The sequence below is a fragment of the Labrus mixtus genome, chromosome 20 (genome assembly GCF_963584025.1).
Source record: "Labrus mixtus chromosome 20, fLabMix1.1, whole genome shotgun sequence".
Classification (NCBI taxonomy): Eukaryota; Metazoa; Chordata; class Actinopteri; order Labriformes; family Labridae; genus Labrus; species Labrus mixtus.
Window position 1 is genome coordinate 21,836,166 of NC_083631.1, and position 17,433 is coordinate 21,853,598.

General features: G+C 42.8%; 2 protein-coding genes across 2 annotated transcripts in view; one reads left to right on the forward strand and one right to left on the reverse strand.

Moving 5' to 3' along the window:
- LOC132953912 (uncharacterized) overlaps window positions 1-17,433 on the reverse strand; it is a 186,885-nt gene that overhangs the window by 48,193 nt on the left and 121,259 nt on the right. The window lies entirely within an intron of this gene.
- The window catches only part of grin2ca (glutamate receptor, ionotropic, N-methyl D-aspartate 2Ca), a 69,397-nt gene continuing 64,714 nt past the window's right edge, over window positions 12,751-17,433 (forward strand). The window contains exon 1 of the mRNA XM_061026719.1: window positions 12,751-14,030. The gene's annotated coding sequence lies outside the window, so the exon portion shown is untranslated. The remainder of the gene's footprint in view (window positions 14,031-17,433) is intronic.

The following is a 17,433-nucleotide window of genomic DNA, read 5'->3' on the forward strand; positions in this document are numbered from 1 at the left end:
AGTTTATAAAAGTGTAATTACACTTTTTATCCACAAGAGGGAGACAAACGCTTAAGAAACACAGACTGATTTTGGACATACAGGATGAAAGCGTCTCACATCATGGGTGGAAATGATCAAAGTCAATATAAGAATGAGACATAAATAACTGACACTAATGGACAGTAGCATCTTCTTTATTTTTTTATATGTCCAGCAGTCAGTTAACTCTGGAACTGACTGCTGGACATCAGAACGACGAGATGTCCAGATTGTTTTAAAGGCCCTCTAAAGACCTACCTTTTTTTTTATCTGGCAGAAAGAAATTACTTCAATTTTATAAATTATCATGTCTTCCACAAAGTATTATTAAAATAACTATTTCGTATCATGTCACATTTCAGCATGTCAGACAAAAACAGTCACTTAAAAGCATTTTATTTAAGCTGGAGTGTCAATTCCCTGAATTAAGATCATTGCAAGCAGAAAGTGATCCACCATCAAGCTGTCCCTCCTGGGTGTTAAATCAGATAAATCATCTTTTTCATCTACAATCTGAATTTGTAGTAATTGTATAGTCTTGGTCAACATTTATTTAAAGGTTAATTGTTGGGCTTTGTATGCCTTTATTCTAGAGGTAGGCTAGTGGATGAAGTCAGAAATCAGAGAGAGAGATCGACTCCAGCCCAAATGTGACCCTGAACTGGAAAAGAGGTATAGATAATAAAGATAATGGATGGAAGTATTTGCATGCTGGATGTCCCAGACGATGCTGTAAAACAACCTCTACATGAGTTGTATGTTCAGCATTGTCAGCAGAGCGCCCCTCTCTTTAAACATGAAGCACACAGGCAAGAGAAAAATACCGTCCTGTGTGACACTCACTCCACTCTGCACAGCTTAATATGATTGTGGTTTAATACCCATTACAACGCTGAGGAGGGGCCGTCATTAGGAGCCCAGCCAGCCTCAAACTCACCTTCTCTTCTTCAGCCTGTTAGGGGAAAATAATGACAAGAATCCTGAAAAGCTTCGGCGCTAAAAAAAAAAAATGGAAACCCAAAGTGCTGGGCTTGACAGAACGGGAAGCTCGGGCCACAATTTGTGGAATTAGGTGAGCACACTGCAGCTGATGACACCCGCATGCATTGTGGGTAATGCAAGGTCAGAGACAGGGGAATCAGGTGATCTGAGGGGCCGAGCATTAAAAGAGTCACTCTATTGGCAACAAAGCCTGCGAGTCATGGAGAGCAGAGAAGGATGAAGGAACAAGGAAATGAGGTTTAGAGAGAGGAAATGGAGACAGAAAGGAAAAAAAGGAAAGTATGTGAGGAAAAATAATTACTTTAGGTTAATATTTACATTTATGTAGCACCTTTCAAGCAGCCCAAGGATGCTTTACATCAGAATACACAAACAAAAAACCGCAATAAGTCCATAAGCCGAGTTGAACAGGTTGGTGTTTAAAAGTTGTTTGAATATGTCCGAGGATGAAGCATTGTGGGTAACTGCCTGGGAGAGATTTCAAGAGGGTGGGGGCTGCCACACTTAAGGTCTTTACCCCCGAAAGTTGGCAGGTTGGTGCGGGGAATGGAGAGCAAACCAGTGTCCGGGGGTGGAGTGTAGGGGTGGAAGAGGTCAGAAAGGTACAAGGGCGGGAGGAGGATTTTGTATGTGATGCTGGACTTGACTGGGAGCCAGCGAAGGTGAAAAAGGGTGAGGGGTGATCAGCTGCCAGGGCTAAGTGGCAGGTGAGTTCTGCACATATTGGAGCCTGTCCAGGGCTTTAGGTACCCCGGATAGGACTCCATTGCAACAATCAAGCAGGAAGTGAGAGATTCTGCAAACGCTGTCTGTAAGTGATGGCTGAAGTCTGGACATCAGGGCTGATCAATGTTCAAAGATTTGGTTAAAAAAAAAGAGAGAAAGATCAAGACACACAGAAGGTCGACACCTAGTGGTCTTGGATGAGAAATCACAACAAAAAAAAAACTTTTCCTCAAGACTAATTAAAGAAAATTTCACAGAGAAGACATAATGAGTTACAGAATCAAGTGGAACCAAAGTTAGAGCAGGGACTCCTGGTTCCTTTAAAGCACACTTCATAAGGAGGCTAAAAAGAGAAGTCCTTAAAATCTGCCTCCTGCAGCTATGACTTCTTTTTTTTATTTTTTTTATTCATTCCTAAAATTAACTCAATTGGTTCCAGCTTTGTTCAGTGTGGTGATGTAACTACTGGAGGGCAGTTTCAGCAACAAGACCGCAAAAGCAGAAATGAGGTAGAGAGACGTACATGTGGATAAATAACCAGATATAAAAAGCTTTTTATTTTGGGGCTTTTTGTGAATTTATTTAGAGATAGGACAGTGGATTGAGTCAGAAATCAGGAAAAACATGCAGGAAAGGTCCCAAAGGTTGGATTTGAACCCGGGTCGCCCGCTTGGACTAGACCACCGGCGCCCTATTACTAGTCATAAATTAACAGAAGGGAAAAAACATGGAATATGTTGTTAAATGAGCAGATAAAAAGCTTGTTACACCCAAAATGTCTCCTGCTCCAGTCAGCAGTGGAGATCTGATGTCCCAGGTAAAATATTCCAACAAGCCAAGATGTGATTCACGATAAAATAACAACCTGGGGATGCTATAGGTCTAACTCTAACTCTGTCTGCCCTCTCTCTCTCTCTCTCTCTCTCTCTCTGCTGCCCTGTGCAGGATTTAGAACCACTACTGGTGTCCATCTGCACACCGGATTTAAAATGTGGCTTCGCTGTGACCCGTCTGTTGTCCGAGGCCTCTGGAGACGGAGGCAGGAGCGGACGCTGTGCCAGGAAACACTCGCTCACTCTGACAGCCTCCAGCCTCCAGCCTGCACAAAACATGTGCACTAATGCCGCCTTTTTAAAATCATAATCGAGAGGTAACAGGCTTTTAGTCGGGGGAGTTCACGGGGAGGTTGTCAAACTGTGCAAATGCTTTTATTCTGCACCTTTAAAGGCCAATAGCTGTTGTCTTTGCTTGCTAATTATCATGTCTCAGGTCTCATTTTTACCACGTGCAATTAATATGTTAAATAACAATTAGGTATTTGTTGCTCTTTTTGCACTTGAATTGCACATTTGCACACCTCCACTTTGCACTTTAATAACTTGATTTTCCATTTTGGTACGGGCTCTTGACTGATTTTATTGCGCTGTTTTTATTTGGTTTTATATTTTGCTGTGTTGTCTGATTTTTTAAATTTGCTTTGGTTTATGTTTCATGGTGATGTTGTCCTTGTGTTTCTTGTCTTCTTTGTGCTCCTGTTGCAACGCAAATTTCCCCTTGTGGGACAATAAAGAATCTAAATCTGACTCATTATAAATCAAATATTGTACATGTGTGTTGAAGAGCTGCAGGGTGTTGTTCGGTGCAGGTAGAGCATTACCTGTGAAAAATGAGGATGCACATGAGAGAATCTGTGTTGAGGGCTATCATGGCCCTTGGTTTAAGGCAGCTTACTGGGCGTCTGTTCCAGCCAAATCCATTTTTATTCACCCCGAGGATTATAGGACTGCTTGGCAGGGCTGTCGTAGTAGCACCAAAGCCAAAAAAAAAAAAAAAGGAGCATGCAGGTGGATGCCCTGCTTGCAGAGCGCGGAAAATTATGGAATATATTTGAAATATCTCCAAATTGCATGTCCCCCCCCCCCCCTTATATGTTAACCTTTTACGCCAAAAGTGAAATCACTCAGTGTTTCGAATGTGTGTAAAGTTATCCTCTGAGTGACCTTTAGAGGGCGCTGACACACCGCGGTGATGAGAGCAGCTGTCGGGGAGGAAGGTGCTGAGGAACACACTTCTCAGCCGCAGCATGTGTGTGTGAAGTCTCAGGGTTGGTGCTAACAAGAGCGGCTCGCCTGCAGAGAGCGTCCTCAATCAGACCTCTGAGCCTGTCAGCGCTCACACAGGAGGGGGGAAGAGAGAGGACGCTGCTCAGTCTGACATCTCAAAGCTGACCGCGATATTGTTTTCATCATCACCCTGCACGGCCACTTGGATGGACCTGTGTACCTACAGCAGTTTCTTAATGTCAGAGTCTTTTAAATGAACAAAATAAAATGATTTTAACACTTTAAACACTTTGAATGTGACATGATGTGTATGCATTAGGTCGTATTTGATGTTTTCTGTATCTTATCTTGTTTTTTTAGTTTTTAGTTTATTTGCACATTGATTGAAGAAGAGAAAAAACGAATAAATATAAATCAGCTACTTTGGGCCTCATATGGATTATTACAAATATCAGAATCAGCACAAACATTGTCCCCAAACTTTTATTTTGAAGGACATATTGTGGACAATCTGTGTTTTAAATGGTTAAGAAATTGTTTTGTCAGAGGTGATTCTAGAGTCTGTTGGGGCCCCGGGCAAAAATTCATTGGGGGCCCCTCCAACCAGCATTCATCACCATTACAGTATGTGTGCGCCAGTTTTTCCCAGTGTTCACTCTTAACCTCTTTCTTGTTTCACTCCCAGACAGTTCATTCCTCTTGTGAATTTGACAAACGTTGGTTTTAAAAGCACATGCAACGGCCAGCACGGCAACAAGAGAGAATGCCATTTGATGGGGCCCCCTTAGAGGAGGTTTCCCTCCGTCATTGAGAAATGTGCTCATCAATCTCTCTCTGCTGCAACAGCCTCAGTTATCTTCCTGTCTTGTTTGATGTTTTTCCAACTGAAGTTCATATACAGTATGTTTGATTATTTCAGTTAATTAAACATTTGTTTGACTCCATCTTTGTTCCCAGCCCTGAACCAGGTGGTAACAGATACATATACCGTTTATAAATATATGAAAAATAGGAAATTAAAAGGAGAACTCTGACCTAACGCTAACCCTGCCTTCCCGACATCTTGGAAAATCACTCTCAAAGTGGGGCTGATAAACAAACATTCATTTTTTTTGGAACGTTTCAGGACTTGTTGGCATACCTGTGATTCAGGTTTTCATAAATCGACTTAAAATGTGACTACAGGCAGGTTCTCTGGTGTCTTGTAGGAGCACACAGGGCCTCTAAGGGAAAAGGGGATTTAACTCCGCTGCATCTTGAAGTTTTCTTCCACACATATCAGCTGCTGTAACTTTCCAACCATGAGACCCTGAGGCTTCACTTTCACATCACTTCTTTACGGTTTATGAAATGGGTTTTGATTGCAAGCATCACTCCACTCAGGTGTGCCATCGAGATGCGTGTCTGAAAATTAGATTTTTTATTTTGTACACAGATTTGGTGATGGTAGATAGATGTGAGGATATCAACTTATGGAGCAGACAAGCTCCATAAAGATGCAACAGAGTCTCGTTTTCTGCACATTTTTGCGCCTCTTCTTATCAGGCGACATACAGCAGGAAACAGAGGAAATGGATAGGAGGGGGGGCAGGGGGGGCAGGGGGGGCCTCAGCAGTGATGTCGACTTGTTTACAGTCACTGCATCATCCATCAGGCAACAGGTCCAGGCTTGGCATGACTTCCCAGAGTGCACAGATGCTTAATGGCATGACAGGTTGTGTCCAGGCTCAGAGGCCCCAAACCGAAACGCCTCTGGCTGCAGGACGCAAACAGCTAGACGGCCTCAGGACGCCAAGAGCACTCTGAATTCAGGGGCGACGCGGCGTGAGACGCTGCTGGATGGTGAACAGAGGTTAGAAGAGAGAGTTGTATTTGTACCTTTCTTTTGGAAAGCTGAACCAAACGTCTTTTATTTACATGCAGATATTTAAATAGAGGGAGCAGAACGGCTGCAGGGACTCATGTTGGGAATCAAGTCCTGGTGCGGATCAAGTTATTGGAATTGGGACTGGTTGGTTGAGAAATGCCAGTTTACTTCCTGGGCATTGAACAAGACAAAGAACCCCCAACTGCTTCAGGTACTGTTGCATCCCCCCTCACTCTGACATCCCTCCATGTGTGCAGGTCCATAAGATTCTGTTTGTGCACGCTGTATTCTTACTTAACCTTTGTTTACTCTGCTGCAGAGACTAACTTATAATAAGGATATCGTTTTATTTTCTTGACTTTTTGCAACTTGCTAATTGGTTGCACAAGCTAGTTTGTATCTTTTGGGGCATGGACACAGATCTACATGATCTAAAGTATGATGTGTATGTTATCTGTTTTTGTTTAACAAAACTCATCCTAAACCCTAGATGTTTCCAGGCCGTTGGACTTCTTTTGTTGCCCACCTCTGCAAACATCTAATATTTGTTCTGCCTGTGTGTTCAACATTAATGTTATTCCTCTCTTCGGTACTTCAGCCTCTCCATTCAGGATATCTTATGAAAGGCTGCCGCTGCAGGGTGCGCCAGAGTGCTTTGACAGCTCCCTGAAAATGAAGCCGACACATCGTGAAGAGCTTGATTTGGTATGCAAAAGAGTTTTATTCATTTCAAATCTAAATATTGCAGCTTATCGTGTTAATTTAATTATTTAATTATATAAGATTATTGATTTGTAGGGTCGCTCTTTTTCCTTTGTGGTTAATTTTAAAGTCAGTTCAGCCGATAGGTACCAAACTTTGGAAAACTCCAACGCTCTCTTTTCTTGGGCCATCATTTTGGGGATTTTCTCCACTGAGGAATTATGATGAAATATTAGTAAATAAGTCATGGTCTTGTCTTCAGACCCTGACCTGGACCTTTTTCTGACACGACAACCTCTGTGACTTTATTTCAGTGTGTAGGTACGATGTGCTTCATACTGAGGAACTAGTTACTTCAATGGTGTAAGTACAATGGTCATATGTAACCTCTACACCAGCAACCCTTGAAATCGAGCCCATTTTGCCCTGAAAAGATCCACATCAATACTTCCTTAATAGCTTCTATTATTAAACACCACTACAACATACTGTAGGAACAGCACATGATGTTCTTTGTTTAACAGAGGGGAAATAAATCCAAGACATTTGATCACCATTCATCAACACACAACATGTTGGAGATGAGTATTTGTTAGTCGAGATTTGTTTTCTGTTGTAGGGATCAGGTGGAGGTTGGCAGAGTGCGCCGAGAGGCTCACTTTGCAACAGAGCAACCTCGGTGTCAGGGTGTAAGCTGAGACGCTATTGGTCGATATTTGGCGACGATGGAGATAAATTGGGCCCCCCTCTTGGGATCTACAAAAAGCCAAGTTTGGCCTTTTTGCTGCGGTGTTTTATCCCAGACGTAGACACACCTCTGCAAATAGCTCCAAGAAAAAAAACCTGTTTGTGGAAAAAAAAAAAAGCAGTGTGCTTGTAAAATGACACCAGTTTGAGTCATGGCGATGGCCGACGTGACGTGTGGATCGCCGTCTGTAGAGATTATTATTTTGGGTCAAACTTGCTTTCTCTGCCATATTGTCCGGTGAAGCGGGACGAGCCAGGCCACAAAGAGCGAGCATATGCCTGCCTTTCCCTCTGCTGCCGCCCCTGACATGTGTTACTTCCTGCACACTCCAGCCCACCTGCTCCACAAAAGCCTTTTTACTTTACTATGAATACCAGACTACTGCAACAGTATGCACCAAGTGTCAGTCTGCAGAGATCACTCGTATCCAGGATGGTAAGTGGACAGTTCAAATGTTTCTCTACACAGCTGTAATGTCTACTGACCTCTAATGCCTATGTCAGCATTTTTTTAAAAGAGTCACATTTTCAAGTTATGAAACAACACAACTGCCCACGGATTCAGAGTAAAGCACATGGATAAAAGATATTAATGGACAAAGCCTGAGTGACGTCACAAATCTGTTACAGAAGGGGGCTTTGGAGTCTCATGGATGGTCATCGCCATGCCGTAAATGCTGTCTCAACCTAACGACAGAAAAGTCATTTTAAACATTAAAAGTTCTATTTTGTTCAAAGCCTTTTATAGGTTCAGTCAGGAACATCCTCCCCATACCCTTGGCCCTAAAGGCTCCCCCCGTAAAATGCTCCCTGGGTTAGCTGGGGCAGCATGTCAATGGCAAATGGTGAAAGGACTTTTCTAGTCTTTGGACGGCTCAAAGTGCAGGTCACACCTACCACCGCCACCTCTATCAGCATGTCACGGCTTTCCAAGAGGTGCAATTCTAAACCCCCCTTCAAGTGTGAACCAAAGGCTTTCAGGCCATAACGGAGGATGCTGTGGTGGCGGTGGTGGAGGCAAAGCTTCCCCAGGCATCAGTGAGAAGGAAGTCGTGTTTAAATGGACCGCCCTGAAGTTAAACCAATTGTGATGCAATGATTCAATCAACAGGCCGGGTTGTTGGGATTCCATATCCTATGAGCTAGTGCGAAATTACATTTCTTGAAAGGTCTTTGCTTTATGATGTTCATGCATTGACACATGCGAGATTCCTCAGCATCAGGTAAGAGGGCGGGGTTAGCTACAGCATCACAGCGGTCGGTGTGTTGCAGTATTGCGTGACCTACCTTGGCCGACACTAGTTCCTGTTATCTACTAAAGCAAGCTGCACAAGCCTTAAACCGGCCCCAACAGCAGCCGACATGTAATTATCCGGTGCTTTACAGTCCTATCTGTTTGCCTTATCGATCATCCATCGATCCGAGGGGGATTCATGGATGTTTATTGTGATATGCGGCGATTGATCTGTGGTCACGCGGACCTGCCTCCACCATCAGGCCGCGGAGAGAAACAAATACTGCCCTTGCTGACACATCTCTCAGTGCCGTCCTGACAGGCTCATAAAATCCCTCTGATGTCCTCCCGCCTGTGAGAGGAGATTCATTTTTTTTCTAGGGATTCATCCACAGGGGGAGAAATTAAGATTAATGGCTTCTTCTTCTCTGCTGCAGTTTGCAATTGTCTTTGCGAGGGGGAAAGTTGGCAGTCAGGCGTTGATATATATGCAAATGTGACCTGGAAGTGCATTGATGGGGTGCTCACAAACTGATGTGTTTAGTCCCAGGTAAGGTGTAAAAGCAGAGCGCAGGAGCCAACGTTAAAATGTAAAAAAGAAAATTAGGTCAAGGGCACTGGAAGGCACATTATCGACGGTTTATCATGCAGATCAGGAAAACGCATTTCTGTTCTTGAACTCCAGGGGGGGCTCATGTCCTGACCCACACACAGGTGAGTGGAGCTAAAACAGCTTCAGGCGTGGGGAGTTTTGTGGCGAGTTTTTTTCAGAGGAGAAGGGACAGACATGAGTCACCCGTCGACAGCCTGCAGCGGTCTGTTTCGACTCCAGACTCGGTCTCAGTGCGGCTTCTTGTCCCTGAAAATCATTCTGACCTTTTCAACAAAAAATTCAACTCTACACGTCCAGCAGACTCGAGAAAACAACACTGAGGTTCTGTGCTATGCATTGTGCTGCAGGCGGAGGAAGAGGCATGTGGTGTGCCAAAGGGGGGCTATAGTAAAGTGGCTTGCTGATGGTTTTGGATTTTTTTCAATATGGTGCACATTCACCCCCAAACGTTAGCCTAGCTTCTGTACAGCACTCTCTCCGTCTCTCTTTAAAGGGGCCAAGCTGACCGACATCTCCTGTGGCTATTATACCCACCATAGACAACCTCTCTCCAAAAAAAAACACAACTATGTCTTTGAAGAAACAATATGTTCATTTTTCATCTTAGGAAGTTGATCTGATAGCACAACAACTTTCAACAGGTAGAGTAGCGTCTCTCCCATGTCCACAGATCGCCCCTGGTTGCCTGCTTCAAACACTATGTGAGTTTGACAGCGAGCCGGGGTTCTGTTGCGATAAGTTAAGAAGAGAACAAGATAGAGTGACGGAGGAAGAAGCAGAAGCAGAGTGAACATCCTGACAGATATTACTGATAACAGATTCAGATACCGTTGTCTCGTGTTTAGCATTTTTAGCGGGTGTAGAAAGTCATCTAACCTAAGATATGTCTCAGGCTTGCAAACCAAAAAACGCCATCTTATGCCAGAAGTTTTCTCTACAACGGGCAGTAGACACTAGCAGATTCATACCTGGTAATGTAGTTTTAGTTTTTTATTTTATTAGTGTGTCATACATACATCCATATGCCCAGCCCGGATCAGAGTGCACTAGGTAAGCTATATTCATTGTCAAGAAACAAAAAGAGAAAGCAAGAAGTCAAACTAATCAAACAGAATATCCTTTCTTCTTTTTCCAAGCTTTTGAAACAAAATGATCAAGTTTAAACACATCAAACTTAAACAGCCGTTCCAGTTTCTGCACATCTGTCCGCCCCCAATAATTCAGATTTTACTTCATGAAACAACAATTCTCTTAAATCATCAGATTTTGTACAACGCAAAAGAAAATGGGACTCTGTTTCAACTTCGTTCAACTCACACATCTCACAAAGTCTGTTTTCTCCTGGAAGATTTTTTAATGTAACTGAGCCTTGTCAGTTGACATGGGTCTTTGGCTGTACTCAACACTGATCTTCTGCACGTTTTCGATAAGTGGGAGTAGTAGGGGAGCCGGCGCCAAAGTGCACCAAACCGTATTCCTACATATTGTTGCTTTAATGAAAAAGCCGCTAAGGAAAGTTGTTTCCTGTCACACCAATGTGGACGTGAGGGCTTGATCGGTATCAGTCATTTGAGAGAGATGGTTCAGTGTTTTTTTTTTTTTTTTAGCCTTAACTAAATGAATTGTAAGTTCTATTTTCACAGACAATGAGAAAAACAACTCCCTACAAGGCTTGCAAGGGGTCAAAGTACAATTTGAATTATAGAGATAGCTATAGAACAATAATTGTATTTTTCCAGATGTTGTACAAAAGTTAAAATTTTCAGTTCAACATGCCCGCCTCATTTCGTTGCACAGATGTTTTTAACCTGCTGCAATGAAGCAAAGCGTGTTTAAGCCACTTTCCATCAGGTAGGTATCAGCGTTCCTTCAACCACAGACGGACATATTTTTGTTGAAAGCACATTTCCTCTGTGATCAGTTTCTCCAAACTTGGACAGCTCCAAATTAACAACAAACTGCAGCTGGAAAGCCACCAGTTTAGAAGCAGTTGGCTCCTGTCCTGCCGTCATGAAGCCAAGTAGATTATTGACTCTTAAATCATTACACTCCAGAAATAAAACAAGAAGAAAACAATCTGCCACCTCTATCTGTTTATTATCGTTTCCTAACAGGCCTGATGAGGAGTTGTACAGTATGACTCACATTATAAAAGAGGGCAGGTAAAAGGAGGCACGGCCCCACAAAGAGGAACTTCAATCAAATACTGAACCTTCAAACTCTGCTCATATAGATTTATATTGCTGTAATGAAGGTTAATGTTAAATATCTTTGTTTTCTGCAATTAAAAGTTAACCAGAACCCGGAACAATCATCTTTCAGACAACTGGGCCTGGTGTGAGTGCGCCCTTAGTCCCAATGAAGGAAGGTTTTAAGGCTACACATAAGGACCCATCTTATTAAAATATACCTATAATTTAAAGGCTTTATATGTGATTTTTTGATCCAGCAGATGTCACCCTTGAGAACCAGCATGAAACCAAAACAACTTGCGCTGCATTGTTGTGTTAGCATGCTAATGCTAGCGATCTTTATGATGCTCGTATCTTCACACTGCATGTAAATTTACCTGAAATGAGCGTGATCTAGAAACACAGTTAAGCAGTGAGTACAGTATGTTATTCTTCTTTTCTCTAGTCCCTCAATTAAACAACTTTTATACACGAGGGGAGGAGTCAGCCGGCCGTCCGGGCGATGTAAACAAACTGAAGATAGGACTCTGAAAACATCACAGACAGTGGGACTCGGGTGTTACACCCATTGTAGACAGTCATGACTCACAGAGTTATTTTCAGAGGATATACTTGATTTATATTATATTTAAGTGTGAAAAAACGCATATAAAGACTTTAAACAAACACACATTAGAGACTATCAGCAAACACATCAGGAGATACAGGAAAAATCATTACAGAAATGTGAAAGACTTAGTTTAACAATGAAGTTTGCTGCATTAACATGTTTTTGTGAATGTAGTCAGGAAGCTCTGAAGACTGCAGAAAGTCTGTTCCCTGTCTTTTTTTTTTTCAAATGGATGCTTTCTGGTAATTGTCCGTCTCTTAGGGTATCAATCTGAGTCTGTCAAGCACTTTTTGTTGCATGCATGTGCCAGAAAAGATTGTGTTGCAGCTACTACAGCTGCAGGCTGCATCAAGTTAATGGAGCATTTCCAAAAACTATTCACCTTATAAGCCATTTAGTCCCCAAAATATACAAACAATAATAAGGCCGACAGGTTAAAAAAAACTGCCTGAATTAGCCTTTAATATGCCCATACATGGACAATATGTACTGTGACTGAATGGCTTCACAAACATTCTTACATTCTGTATCTTCCCAGACACACCTGGCTAATATTTCCCAGAGATTATAGGAAGACAAAAAGGCAAGCACTGATTCTGCTTGTCCCAGAGAGCATTTCAAGGACAAACCTGTTGATGGGAGCTGCAGCATCACAGACAAGACGCGGAGCAGAAAACGAGAGACGCCAAAAAAAAAGACTGAGAAGAGAATGAGTTGATAAATTGAAAGCTTCTCTGGGGTGAGAGAGTGAGGAGGGATGATGCATCACACGGTTGGGGTTGAACAAAAAAAAAAAAAAAAAAGAGGCTGTAGTATGTTGAGAGTTGTAAGGCGGCCGGCGCTCCATCAGCAGAGGGAGGGAAATAAATGGGAGGGGTGGAGGGAGGGAGGGAGGGAGGGAAAGCGAGAGGGAGGGAGGGAGGGAGGGAGAATGAGAGGATAAATCCTTACTACATAATGATTAGAGCTCACAAGCCCTTCCTGTGACACCGAGTGGAGGAATCAGGATTACAGCCGGTCAGAGAAGCCAGAGTGAGAGAGCTCTGCTGATGAAGGAAGGAGGGGCGCAGGTAGGACGAGAAACAAACAGGACAACAAGTGCAGTCCACCGAAGACTACTACAAAACAAGGCGTGTTTCAAGGGGAGGCATTCCAGAAGACACAAACTCAAACCAGAGGCTGATTCACATCTGTCCGCCCTGTCCCGGCCATCTGTCACCGGCCACTGATACCCTCGTTTCCAGGCGGCTGGATCACATCTTCACGTCTTGTTTTTTTCATGGAGCGGACACAAGAGCGCGGCTCAAATCAGGAGAGGAGGGCAAAGACGGGAGGCTGGGAGAGGAAGACGAGGGTCACCCTGCAGAGTCTGTGATTGATGGGACTCACAGTGGTGGACAGGTGTCTCAGCCAAAGATGGAGTACTTGTGTACTAAAAAAAACAAACTGAAGAGCTGAATGTTTAAGGATTTTGTTGTTGCTGGGTTTTTTTTTGGTTTTTTTTTCAAGCACTGATAAATAACACGCTGTAAGTTTTTTCTGGCAGCTTTTTCTGAAGACTCATTCTCCAGCCAAGAGAGGATTTATCTTTTTTTTTCCCCCCCAGAGGTGAGCAGCTGCTGAAGAACCCCCTTAAAAAAAAAAAGACAAATACTCCATGGGCAAAAAAAATACGCACACTCACAGGCTTCACCTCAAAGCATTCTGGGACATCTTACCTGAAAAGCCTCTTCTGATGGAGCCGTCTCAACTTTAACTCTTTTGGGAACATTTGTCCCAGAGCACAAGTGTAGCAGCCACCGTTCATTTCTTTTCTTTTACCTTTTTCCTCCTTCTCCTTAAGCCGCTCACTTCGGCTCACTCCGTCCATCCTCCTCTTCTTCTACTTCTTCCCCCCCCTCCTCCCCTCCCTTTTTTTTTCACCAGCGAGTGATAATGTGACCTTCTGCCAAAGTGCTGGAAACCATGCCACCGTCGCAGCGGGCTCCTCTGTTGCTGCCACTGAAATAGACTCAAACAAGTGCAGGAGAGGAAGAGGGGACGGGAGGAGGGAGAGGAGAGGAAAAAAGAAGAGAAGAAGAAGAGGGCCAAAAGAGGAGAGAGGAAAAAGGAAAAGAGAAAGGAGAAGGGGAGGGGGGGGGGTAAAGAAAAAAAAAAAGAAAGAAAGAAGAAAAAACGGGAACAGGACAGCTGAAGCTGAGGACACGGGATGAGCGGTGACGAGCCAGGGCTGGATGTGGATTGCCGACACAGGTAACGGATCACCTTCATGTGTCACTTAAGACTTCTCAACACACGATCACATTTTCTATCTGCTTGTTCATCGTTTAGGGTCCAAAGATGCTCTTTTTTTTAACTTGTGTTACAAAGTCTGGACATGCCTTCTGCTTCCCTCTGTTGTGTTTTGGAGGTGTGTTTGAGTTTTAAAGTCCCCCCCTCCCCCTCCCCCACCACCTCTCTAACTGTCAATAGAGAAATTATCAGAGCAGAGAGAATCACATCAAAAGCAGGGTTTGACAGCATCCTTGTTGGGGGTGGGGGGGGGGGAGTCAAACGGCACGCTTGTGTTTTGGTTCTAGGTGTAGGTGTGTGTGTTGTGGTTGTAACTGTTGCTTTAACTCACTGAGCTGCCGGCGGGATTAAACAGAGCAGATCGATGCGTCATTGTAAATAGTTAGAGCAGCTGAGAGGGGGCTTTGATACCTGCCCACCGGACCCAGCATGCCATCACTGCTGCTGTTTGCTGCTGTTTGCTGCTGCTGCTGCTGCATGGGAAATTGAACTGTCACTGAAGAGCGACTTTCGAAGGATGTGAGAGAATGAAAGGCTTCTGTAATTATTGAAGGATCCATTCCCCACTTTTACTCCTTGAATACAGAACAGTCTTTTTTTTTTTTTTTTTTAAATGGGAGAACGAGACCTGAATTTGTGAAAGTGAAAGCTCAATTTACCAAGTCAGTTATAGAAATGCTAAAAGTTTACAACACCGAGAGCACAGAATCAGAAAATTCTGTCACTGATCAACCTGGTAAAAATGTAAATGACCTTTCAAGGAGAACACCTGGCTGCATTTTTAACCCTTTTAATCTTATTTATTTTTGTTTGCCTGCTTTATCCAGCATCATGGAACAAGCTGTAATGGCTGAAAAGTCGTCCATAAAGGAAGATTTGCATGATTAAAGTATGACGACTGAAGTTTTTTTATGCCACTTAAAGGCTCAGATTTGACTCCTTATCCGTCAAGGAAAGAATCCCTATAGTGGTAGGTTGTTTTGTTGAGCTACAGGTATTGTTTTTGATCGAGAAAAAGCCATTAATTCGCTTTTTTTAAAGCCACCATTGACAATTTGCTCTCCTATAAAACAGGAGTTGCTTGTCTACCTGCTAGATTGTGTATTTTGGGTTATTGGGTATCACACAAATATCATGGCTAAACACTAAAAACACAAAGTTGCACACTAACCCCAAATTAAAATTCCACTAAGGTAGTGTTGGTTGAGCAAATCCCCTTTCCTGCCATGTAAAATGTATTTTTTTTCCAATGAGTGTTGTGGCATTAAAGTTCATTTTCTGCTCATAATCAAAAGGAATCTTTTTAAATGAATTTGTCCTCGGAAATACTTCCTCTAAAGATGCCAGACGATCTTATCAACCAATCAGAGCAGGTTAAAAATCAGCCCTTTTAGACGTTCTTTAATTGAGGTAGCTGGCCTCAAAGATTTAGCATGAGTCCATTACAACCTGCTATGTGGGAAATGTCTTAAAAAAACAACTGGAGCATTAATAAAGTTATTGTATGTGTTCGTCATTTAAACCCCAAAATATGTGTCAAAAGTGAGAAGTGGGATCCAAAGAAGGGGCCAGGGTAAAAAAAAAAAAAAGATATCCCCTCTTAGGTTAACCCAGAGAAACGATCACACACAAAGGCAATAAATCAACAGATAACAGAGAACAAGAGCAGCGGAGCAGAACGAGAACAAAGCCATATTTCATATTAACACTTCCACAAGATCAGCCCGAATCGTCTGCCGCAAAGTGTAATAACGTGCAGAAGCAGCTGCTTATCAGCGACGTGTTTCCTCATTACAAAGTGTCAAGAATCCGTCTGAACACAGGGGCCAAGTCATCCATAACACTCGGATGGATCCGACTGAACCACGGTCTCTCTTCATCTCAGAGCGTTGCTTCCATTGCTCTTTCATGAACCAAAAAAAAAAAAATGCCTGTTGCCCTGAAACTTGTTGGATGGAGGAATGAGAGTGAAAATGGCTTTTAATGACCAGGGGGTCACGTGTCAGAAGACGGTACAGGGTTGTGTATTTGATTGGTATATCTCAGAGGTGACAGGGGTGAAGTAAGACAAAAAAAAAATCCACTGGGACCGGTCTTGTAGATCAACTTTGCTTCACATCGAGAAGTCTGTTTCAAACCTCTTTTACTGGCATCTATTGTTGAATTTAAAGGGGCAGTGTACCATTTCAGAACACAACCGTTGTTATAAAAATCTCTATTAAACCTCTTATCATTTTTAAGTTTCTAATAATAACTGATGGTGTCGGATCACTGGACTGATTGGTGTACTTTTTGATGCATCAATTCAGGTTGTACCAGAGAGGCTTGTAGTAATACAGGTGTCAATATCAGAACAATATATTCAATGATTGATTGCTAATTTACTAAGCTGTCAATCACCAAATGAGCTCTTAGACTTTCCTCAAGTTGGTGAATCAAATGGGTCACCACAACCAGGTTAGGACTTTCTGCATTCTGGCACTGGTTCCTTCCGACTCTTCAAAACCTGCTCATGATCCCGCCACAGGTTTTACTGTGTGTGTGTGTGTGTGTGTGTGTGTGTGTGTGTGTGTGTGTGTGTGTTTTTAAAGCCGTGAAGAGTTCAACAAAGGAGTAATGTTCCCGTCTTAGATTTGTCTATTTTTACAGTTTCTTTAAGTCTGAGGAGATTTGTCAAAATCAAGCAGAGAGAAAGGATTTCATGCTGTGAACTACTTTCTTCTTCTGTTATTTCTCGTCATTCTTTTCAACAGACTAAGGACGAGAAATCAAGTTGTTTTGATTTTATTTACCTATATTAAAAGTATACTAAGAATGAAATTGCATATGTGGTACTTAAAGCCTAATATATACTAAGTTTTTAAGTTATAATTACAGCCACTCATTTCTGCGGTTTAGTCATAAAACAAATCAGGGATCAGTTAGTGTCGTAAAAAGGCCCTTATAGGTTTAAACTTTGGACAAAGTCATCCACCCTGCAGGTGTAGGTTTACCTCTGTGCAGATAAAATGTGTTTTTTTCTTTCCACCAGTTCCACCTGAGGATGAATAAGAGTGTGGAATGAGATGGTGTGAACAGTGCGGCACCAGTTAGGCAGGTGAAAAATGGCTGTTCATTATGTTATGCCAACCATATCTAGCTTCAGTAATTGGATGTACTGGCATGCATGCGTGTGAAATAAGACCGTTTGTACAGTATGTGCACGCGTGTGAAAGTGTGTGCCAAGGCAACTGTACACATATACTCACACACACACACACATACACAAAAACGCTGCAGGTGAGGACAACACACTGACAACCATGATGGAGGAATCTTCTATACTGGATGTCAGGCTGAGGTCCGACACTGATCAATAACACGA